Source organism: Mytilus edulis, chromosome 11, assembly GCF_963676685.1.
Source record: "Mytilus edulis chromosome 11, xbMytEdul2.2, whole genome shotgun sequence".
Classification (NCBI taxonomy): domain Eukaryota; kingdom Metazoa; phylum Mollusca; class Bivalvia; order Mytilida; family Mytilidae; genus Mytilus; species Mytilus edulis.
In genome coordinates this window covers 70028903-70039991 of record NC_092354.1, presented here as the reverse complement: position 1 = coordinate 70039991, position 11089 = coordinate 70028903, and positions in this window count along the sequence as shown.

Here is an 11089-nt window from a genome sequence, read left to right as displayed (position 1 = left end):
TGTTGTTTTTGTAACTATTGCTCTTCCTATGTTTTCATATATAGTTGCATTGTCGTCTGTAGATGTGAGTTCTATTTCAAATGCCAATCTGGTATTCTAGGAACAATAACATCATTATTGCTTAGATTGGGGAATCTCACTAATAGCTGTTAATTTTGATCAATAGTTGAAGGATTATTTGTTATTGATACACTTTGACGAATACCTTTCACACCACGGGGTTCTCTTATTTTTCTGTAAGGATTTAATTTGTTTCCGTATGCCGACATTTTTAAGGATTAAATTTGTTATAAAAATAATTCAATTACCGTTGATACTAGAGTATTGATGCAAGCAGAATTATCACTCTTACTAAAAAAACCTATTATATCTCCAGCCTTAACTTCAAAAGGTGTATTAAAGTTATTATAACCGTGTGTGACACCACCACCCAAACTTATTCCGTAACCATATGGCTTATTATTATTAACAGTCATCAGTCGGCTATATTATCTGTGTTTGTTCTTAAACTTACTAAACTAATACCAAATATTTGTCCTGGAAAGTTCATTACATAATAACTACCACCACCATCACCAAAATTAAACTTTTGATTTGAATGTATTGAACCATCAATTCCAGCATTTATACTTATTATTTTTTTGTCTGGTTTATTTTCAATATTACTAACTATATTTTCAACATTTAAAACTCTGATGGTTAGGGCAGCGACACTCCGGCGTAAATCTCTATCCTTAGTATCCATTGTTCGAAGCTCACTCTTCATATTTAATATTTCTTTTTCTGCGTTTTTCTTGACACCAAGTATGCTCATTTTATTAAATAAATTATATAACTTCTAAAACACAATTAATTGGTAAATGATTAATTATCTTGTTATTATTTTCATCTCTTATTTCTAATTTCAATTCTGTTATAACATCATTTACCAAACACTTATATTCCGGATGCTCAAATCTCGCTGTTATAACTTCACCAAACTCTTTATTCTCGACTGGGATAACAGCCAATAATGTACTCGGCTTACCGTCAAGATAATTATGAGAAGTGCTAACTTGTTCCAAATGGATATATAATGATTTATGGATTGCAAAATCCACAAATTTGTTTCCATAATGTAATTCATTAGGTTCGAATTTACGTTTATTATTAAATCCTAACATATTTCCCAAATCCTTACTTATCTTTAACTCAGTAGTAGTGTTTAATGAAGCGATACCATTTGCTTCATTTACGGATAATACAATATTTTCTTTTTGAAATTCATCCACTATTTGTTGAAAACTATATTAACCATTCATAATCCTTTTCTGTGTCTCTCCGGATTTCTTTATAAACCCATGATAAACATTATACCAACATATATTGTATCTTATAAATTTCAAACCAATACGTTTATTTCCATTTCTGTTATTTATGTATTGTTTTAATTTTATTGTCTTATCAATGTTTGAAATAGTATGAAACATTTTTAATATAAAAAAATGATAACAAAAGAATTTAAATATAATCCTAATGTTTCATATAATCCAGGTAATAAATATTCTGAAAAAGATCATCAATTAAAAAAAAATCTTGTAAATCAAACAATATTTGTAAATCAAAAAGAGAACTTTAAAACAGCTTTTCCTGATTTATTTCTAAACTATCAAAACCCATCATTACACACCAACGAACCATGGAATACATGGATTCATTCTTCATTTGATTGGTGGCAATGTCAGTTAAACTTTGCAGTCTGGTGTGCAAGTACAGGATGTGGTGTTTCCTACAATGACCATAAACAAAACACCTCAAATCTTACCAAATCGGTTTATATGTTTCATTTATATTATTGCATTGCCAGAATTTTAAAAGAACTTAAATCACCTTTACCAACAGATTCTTCTTTCTGTTATTACAAGAACCCATATGACAAAGCTGCATATCAAAAATTATGCGATGAATTTAATATTTCTCCAAATACAGATTGGAGACAAAAACTAGAATCATCATCTCAAGGATTAGGAAATTTTTCACAATATTATAAACCAAGTGGTGAATACAGATATCATCATTCAAGGGATGGTCCCTTCTTTAATATTCATGATACAATTTATCATACGAAAGATATAAGTATGGCTTGGACAACATTTATATTAGATAAATCAGAGGGTTTTACAAAAGCAGGTATTGAACGTATTAATGAAAGTATTAAAATTTACGTATGGGCTTTGTTGGGTGCACAATCTCAAACAAAAACAGAAATTTTAAAAGTAGGAACAGGATTTGATGCACAAAAACAATTCTTAGCAAATGTACAAGATGTTATTAATAGTCCTATTGATTTGCCCACTCAGATATCAAATTATCAAAATGTTTTAAAATACGCAAGAAGTAAAGTTTATTATGCTTATGGACTTGGTTTATATATGTCTCCCAGTGATATGGTATTACAAATTGGCACCATTGTTTGTTATAATAATAAATAAAGGCAACAGTAGTATACCGCTGTTCAAAACTCATAAATCCATGGACAAAAAACAAAATCGGGATAACAAACTAAAACCGAGGGAAACGCATTAAATATAAGAGGAGAACAACGACATAACACTAAAATGTAACACATATAGACAAAATCCCACGAGAATAACAAATATAACATATATATATAACATCAAAACCAAATACATGAATTTGGGATAGACAAGTACCGTGACACGTCTTACGCAATGTGAATTTACACTCAAAAATAAGAGAAAACAAACGACACAACGTTATAATGTAATACACACAGAAACGAACTATAATATAACAATGACCATATTCCTGACTTGGTACAGGGCATTTTTAAAGGAAAAAATGGTGGGTTGTAATTGTAATTGCAACAGAAAATCAAACACTCGGTTTAAATGATGATTTAAATAATAAAAATTTTGATTTTACAGGTCTTGATCCTGTTGATTTTAAACCAAATAAATCAGAACCAAAAAAATCAGAACCAATTCAAATAGAACTAATACAAAAAAATAAATATGACGAACACGAAGATAATAAAAAAGCAATAATATTTGGAAGTATTGTATTAGGTATTACAGCACTTGTTATTTATAAAATTTATTAATTTATTTTTTTAAATATTCCCTAGCAGCAGCATACAATAAACCAACAACCAAAACAAGCAAAGCCCATAAGTTGTTTGCAAACCAATTTACTACGTCTTTTGTTGCAGACAATAACCAAGAAACAATAGAACCTATAATACCTGGTAATGCAGCTGCTAATTTTCCTGCAAGAAAAGATAATAGTTTTCCAAGATTTTTTAATTGTTTTTTATCCAGTCTTGTACACCACCTTTTGATGGTGAAGGAGAAGGAGAAGGAGAAGTAGTTCCACCAGTAAATGCCTCAACAATAACACCAATAATCATTCCAAAAGCAGTTAAACACTAACTATTGTTATTCCTTGTTCTCTGAATAATGTTCTTATTCTTTCACCTAATGTTTTGTTTTCGTATAACACTTTATTTATTGTTTCTTTAATTCTGTTTACTTGACTACGTAGTTTTTCTTTATTCATATTAATTACTTCTAGTCTTGCACTTCTCTCAGATTCCAACTCTCTTATTCGACTACTTATTCTATCTATTCATCATTGTCTTCTTTAGCTTGTTCTAATTTGGCATTTTCTTTTGCTAAGTCTTTATTTGTTTCATTCAGTTTTGCTAATTCATTTGCAATCTCTTCTTTTACTGATGTCATTGCACTGATCCATCTCTCTTTTTGTCATATATGTTTGTGTTTCTTCATTTATGAAAGATGTTCCTTGTTCAATAAATGAAGTTTCTATTTCTTTCACATGTGTTTCTTCATTACTTGCTATTTCTAATAATTCTTGTCGTTTTTGTTGTGTAGATATTTCTTGTAATGAAATTTCTATATTATCAAGTTCACGAATTGGTGATTTTATCGTTCTTTGAAAATCTTAAAAATCTGCTCTAGCTTCTCTTAAATTATCAGATATTTTATAATCATCTACACCTAAAACATCCCTGACAAAATTAACACCATGATATGTTTTAAGAGTGTCAAATTTATAAAAATTTAATACTCCTCCTTTGTAAAATGTAAATTTAATATCATTACCTTTTTCATCTTTTATAAAAAACATTGGTCTTCCATAATCATCTTCCCCAACAAAAAAAAATCTTCATTACGTATAGTTTCACCATTTTTTTTTATAAAATCGTTTTATCATTTTTTTTGTAGTTTCTTTTTTACGAATTTTAGCATCATTTTCTGATAAATCTCTTGATTTTTCAAATTCCTTATTTATATTATTTTGAAACTCTTCATCATCTTGAAAAGACGTTTCTTCTTCTTCATAATCATTATTTTTAAACTCAGGATTATCAAACTCATAACCTCCTTCAACCATTTTTTTAAAGAGAATTTAATTCATATTTTGGAGGAGGGTCATTAACTATAGTAATTTTGTTGAAGAAAATTGGATATTTTCCATTTTTTTTTAATTCACTTCTTACTCTAGCTTCTGTGTCTTCAATCAATTTCTTTCTTTCCCTGTCATTCAATACTGTTTGTGTTTGTTTTGTTCGTATATTTTCTTTCATTTTGTTGTATTTTTCTAATTCATCCAAAACTGATTTAAATTCATTCTCACTTATCTGTCCGTCAGTTAAAGATTTTGATATTAAATCTTTTGTACTGTTTAACTTGCATTCTGCCATTGTTTTAATTTCATAATGTTTTTTTGATTTTGTTGTCAACTTTCTTCTAATTAATTTAACTAGACCTCCTAAACTTCCACATACAACAGCTGTAATTTGTATGGGAAGTAAGATAGGAAAAACTATTCCTATACCAGCTAAAACAACAGATGTCGAAATTAAACATGTATCAACACCATCAGTAACATTAACTCCGCGTTTATATTTTTTGTATAATGATTTACGATTATCTCTCTCATTTATTAATGTTTTTTCTATTTCTGTTATTTTTGTAGTCTATAATTTTGTCCATCTTCTATAGGTAATTCTGGATATAAATCAGGAGCTGTAGGTTGTTTCATTTTTTAAAGTAAAAATTGATTTTTTTTTTCTCTTAAATCCCACAGAATTTTTTCTCTGCCTGTTCTCCCGGTTTTTTTAATTTTTGTTTTTGGAATTTTTTTATTTTTTTTTTGGGTGTTTTTAATAACGTTTTTTTTTTCCAAAGTAAAAAAGATTTTTTTTGGGAGTAAGAAAATTTTGGTGTTTTTTGGGTGTTTTTGCTTTTTTTATGAAAATTTAGGGCTTTTTCACTTGAAATGAGGGTAATTTTTTAGGGGTCAAATTTTTTTTTTTTTGGGGGGGGGGGGGGGTGCGCTGGACTCGTTCAAGTACTATACTACTATCGACAATTCACATGTTACAAGTTACAAAACATCAATATACAAAAAGACAATTTACCAATAAAGAATTTTGAAATCTACAAATGTAGAGTTATGTGCCCTTAAGTATGGAGGTTTGAAAATTTTCAGAGCAGCGAAAAACGAGAGAAAATCTATATTATGAAGTATTTCTTGTCAAATTATTAATGAATTGAATTGAACATTTATTATATGAGATATCTGTATACTGAATTCCGTCATCAACAACTTCTGGAAGTGTGTATTTGAAGATATTGAACATCAATCAAAGTGAGTTGATTTAGTAATGAACAACATGGCCGACCTAGTAAACAAAGATAAACAATCAAAGTTAGATAAATTTATCAACACAACACCTAAGTCTAGAGCTAAACGTGATCAACCAGCTAGTAGTCCTGACTTATCTTCTCCTTCTTCGCAACAGGTCGAAAAACAAGCTAAGCTAAAAGACTTGGAAACATCCCCAAGTCATGATGATAATCATATTCCGCTTGCTGAACACATTCTTGCAAAATCCATAGAAAATGAAACAGTATTTAAACTATCAGAAGTGGTTTGTGCTACATTAAACAACCAAGCATTCATCAATACAATAATTTCTATGATAGCAGAAAAAATCATGGATCAAGTGAAGCCCAAAATAATAGAAATCGTTGATGACAGAATCCAACCATATATTGACACTATTACCCAAAACAAAGATGCTCTGATACTGCAAGAGGCAGAAATGAAAAAACAAAGCGACGAAATAAAATCCTTAAAATCAAAGCTAGTTAAGGTAGAATCTAGAATAGAGGAACAAGAGCAATATTCCAGGAGAACAAGTTTAAGGTTCCATAATGTTCCTGTACCAACCGATAATAACGGTGCAGTCATAACACCAATTGATACAGATGATCTTGTTTTACGTATTTGTAACAAAAAGCTCAAAGTCAAACTGAATATTTTCGACATAGGTCGATCCCACCCCATTGGTGAAATGAAAGACGGAAAGATCTCCATCATCGTAAGATTCCTTTCTTATCGTCAGCGTAACATGGTCTTCAGCAATAAGAAGCAACTTAAAAACAACCCCGACAAGATTTTTATAGCTGAGAACCTAACTAAACACAGATATGATCTGATAAACAGACTAAATACTCTGCGTACCAAAGACAAGATACATTCATTCTGGACACATGACGGCACAATACTTGTTAAGAAAACTGATGTATCCAGCCCGAAAAAGATAAAATCTAGACAAGACATATATAAACTCGGTGGGGAAGTCCTTGAGGGTGATAGCCAAGATGAGGATTAGACATTCCGTTTGCACTAAGTTTAATATTCTTGTACTGATAAATTATGTATAATATTGGGTTGTATTTAGCAAATTCATACGAATGTGTCTATTATTATTTTTCTTGCCGTTTTGAACTGTATTATCCTGTGTTTTGTTATTGTTATATGACATAGCACGTGGTTCTGTTTATATACACTGTTGAGTGTGTAAATACTGTGGTAAATGTATGAGTAGAGTTCTCAGTTTCAAAACCTATATACAAATTATTTTGTGTTGTTTAATTAACATTCAAGTGTCATGCTTACTCTAGCGTGATTAGTAGTAAATAACATATGGCCTTAATATCAAACCTAATTAGACTCCGCCTCTTATTCATTTATCGATAATAGTAGTTGAAAATACAATAATTTTTGTTTTTGTTCTTTGTATCTGAACATCAGTAATACATATATAACTTTTTTTATCTCTTCAATAGAAATGATATTTATCAGATTATTATAAACTTCTCTCGTTCAATTTCGCAATCACCACCCCCCTTTTTTTCAATGTGTACAACTTTTACGTTGTTATACCTCAATTTGTACATAATTGCTACAGCATGTAATGCCGTTGAAAAACTCAATTTTGATCATTCGAAGTGCTATTGTTTGTATTCTTTAAATGTCTTAAAACGGTCCTATTTTTTAATATTAGAATACTTTGTATTCGACAATGGGTAGTGATATTGTTGCACACAGAATATCAATAGGACTGTTTTTTTGCAAACTGAGTTCTGGTTGTGTAAAAACAGTTATTAAGCATACTGTTAGTTTTAATGATGTACTTTTTGAAATATGTGTAAATTTGGAGAAATGTAAGTTGTGGATACTAAGTAAATACAAATCATATTCTGATATTGTATCATTTTATATGTTGTTATATAGCTTATTGTTAATATGTGGCGATATAGAAAGTAATCCTGGTCCAGGAGGCACACCAGACCCGCCCGAAAAAACATTGTCAATTTTCCACGGTAATATTAGAAGCCTAAGAAACAAACTGAATTATATTACTGACATAATTGAAGATTTCGATATAGTATTTTTTTACCGAATCACATTTAGATGTTAACGTTACTGATTTCGATATATCATTATTTGGTTTTGAGACACCAGTTCGAAAAGACCGGAATGCCAACGGCGGAGGCATAATTATGTATTATAAAAGTTTAATTAATATTGTTCGTCGTGTTGATTTAGAACATGATGAAGTTGAAAGTATGTGGTTCGAATTAAAAACGAAACTTCGATCAATACTGATTAATATTAATTATAGATCAGAGCGACTGTCTTCAGTTTGTTTCTGGCAATATTTTGATATGATGTTGAAAAGGGCCATAGATGAAAATAATAGTATAATTTGTTTGGGTGATCTGAACAAAAATTTCATGTCAGATATATCGTCAAATATAAGAGATATTGTTTTCATTAACGGCCTCATTAACATTATAGATAAGCCGACGCACTTTGATACACGTACAGGTAACAACACTTCGTTGCTTGATCCTATTTTAGTGACAGATTCGATACCTGTTGTCGATAAAGACACGGTACCTATTGATAGAGAGATCAGTGATCACGATGGAACATATGTCACAATTAATTGCGGATTTACAAGTAGTCGTACTTATAAGCGGAAGATTTGGGATTATAAAAATGGGGATTTTGACCTCATGAATCAAAAGGTATCAAGGACCAACTGGGAGCATTTGATTTCTGACGCAGATAACATGAATGTTGCTTGCACTAATTTCACTAATTCACTCCTTGACATAGCATCAGAGTGTATACCTACACGAGAAGTTGTAGTGCGATGTGATGACAAAATTTGGTATAATTCAAACTTGCGTCGTGAAATGCGCAAGCGCGACAGATTTCGTAAATTATTTCTTCGCTTGAAAACATCTTTCGCTGAACTTAAGTTTAAGCAACAGCGAAACAAAGTAAATAACATGAAAAAGCAGGCTAAAAAACACTTTTACGCCAGTTTAAATGAAAATTTAGATGAAATCAAACAAGCGAATCCGAAACAGTATTGGAAGATTATTAATATGCACATTAAAAGCGACAGGCCTGTTCATGACGTACCACCTTTGAAGGATCCGAATCAAAATTATAATTTGGCATATGAGAGCTCTGAAAAGTCTGAAATTTTGAATAAATATTTCTGTTCTATAGCTAATTTGGAGAATCCAGATAAGGATTTACCGGCCTTTAACGATCGTTGTGCTGATTTCCTGTCATCGATTGTAGTTAGTGAACAAGACGTGCACGATATGATTTCCACACTTGATGTTGATAAAGCGATGGGGCCTGATATTATAAGCAACAGAATGTTACTTGCTGTCAGAAATCAAATTTCAAAACCATTATGTTTATTATTCAATAGGTCATTACGGGATAAAATATTCCCAAACCAGTGGAAAATTGCACATGTTATTTCATTATTTAAAAGTGGTGATAAATCTTTGCCCTCAAATTATAGACCTGTCTCTTTATTATCTTGTGTGAGCAAACTTCTGGAAAAAATAGTTTTTAAAAATATTTTTAATCATTTGCATTCACATAATCTATTATACAAGTTTCAATCAGGATTCATTCCTGGATATTCTACTACCCATCAATTGATTGAGTTGTATAACCATATTATAAAGTCACTAAACGACAAACAACTTACTAGTATAACATTTGTGGACATACGTAAAGCTTTTGATACAGTTTGGATCAAAGGTCTTTTATATAAGCTAGAAAAATATGGCATTAAAGGGGATTTATTATGTTGGTTGAAAAGTTACTTATCGGGACGGTCACAAAGAGTGGTTATGAAAGATTCACTATCCACATTGGGCTGTTTAAGAGCTGGTGTGCCCCAGGGGTCGGTACTTGGTCCATTATTATTTTTGATTTACATAAATGACATTGCAGATGATCTAAGTGGGTTCAGTAGACTTTTTGCTGATGACACATCTATTGGCCATACTGCACCCGATGTTACAAGTCTCAGCACTTTAATAAATATTGATTTAGATAATTTGCAAAATTGGTCTGAAAAGTGGATGCTAAAATTTAATCCTAATAAAACAGATATCATGATGTTTAATACTAGGAATATGCAGAACGTCCTTACATGTACTTTTGAGTTTGGTGGAGTCTCAATAGCTCCTGTAGATACACATAAACATTTAGGTATTATTTTTAGTAATGACTGTAAATGGAATAAACATGTTGATAAACTGATAGAGAAGACGTCAAAACGAGTAAATGTACTGAGGAAACTAAAATTTAGACTAAAAAGGGAATATCTTGAAAAGATTTATATGATTTTTATTCGTCCTATTTTGGAATATTCATCTGAAGTTTGGGACAACTGTGGGCAAATTAATTCCGAAAGGTAAGAAAAGATTCAGATTGAAGCTGCACGTATAGTTACCGGCTTACCATGTTATGCTAGTATCAACTCTATTTATAGAGAGACGGGATGGGAGAAATTAAGTGTCAGAAGGGAAGTTAAAAAACTGACCATGTTTTATAAAATTGTAAATAACCAAACACCGGATTATTTACAAGTATTGGTTCCTCCGTATGTATCAGATACTAATAATTATAACCTGCGAAATAGACATAACATTAATATACCATTGAATCGTCTATCAGTTTATCAACAGTCTTTTTTTCCATCTTCTATTACATTGTGGAATGAATTAGATTTGCATATTCGTCAAATTCCTACTTTCTCTTCTTTCAAGTTACAATTGCAACAACTGTATTTTCATAATGTAAAACCTCCTAGGTACTATTTTTATGGAGATAGACTGCTATCTATATTACATGCAAGGCTACGCAACAAGTGCAGTGCACTTAGCGCAGATTTAAACAAGGCCAATTTAGTACATGATGTATATTGTGCATGTGGGTACACTAGTGAAAGTGTTGAACACTATTTATTATATTGTAATAAATTTGCATCGCAAAGAAGTGTCATGCTTACTGAACCGACCCACTTAGACATTCCTGTTACAATTGATTTGTTATTGTTTGGTAATGACAACTTAGATACAAAAGACAATTTTGTAATATTTTCTGCTGTACATAAATATATAAAAGAAACTCAACGTTTCTCACTCTGATAACAACCTTGCTGGTTATTGTTTTATTTACTAGTCTACAGTACAGACGATGCATTGTTCGAATGATCGATTTGTTGTTCATAACGGTTAACATAATGTTTCGCCTCAATGGATTTCAATTATTGAAGTTAATACAACAAGTAATAGCTTTTCTAAAAAGCTTGCCGTATTTTAGCTGATTATATTGAGATCAGTGGTTTGTGAGTAGTTTATTTTTATTGGAATATTGCACTTCA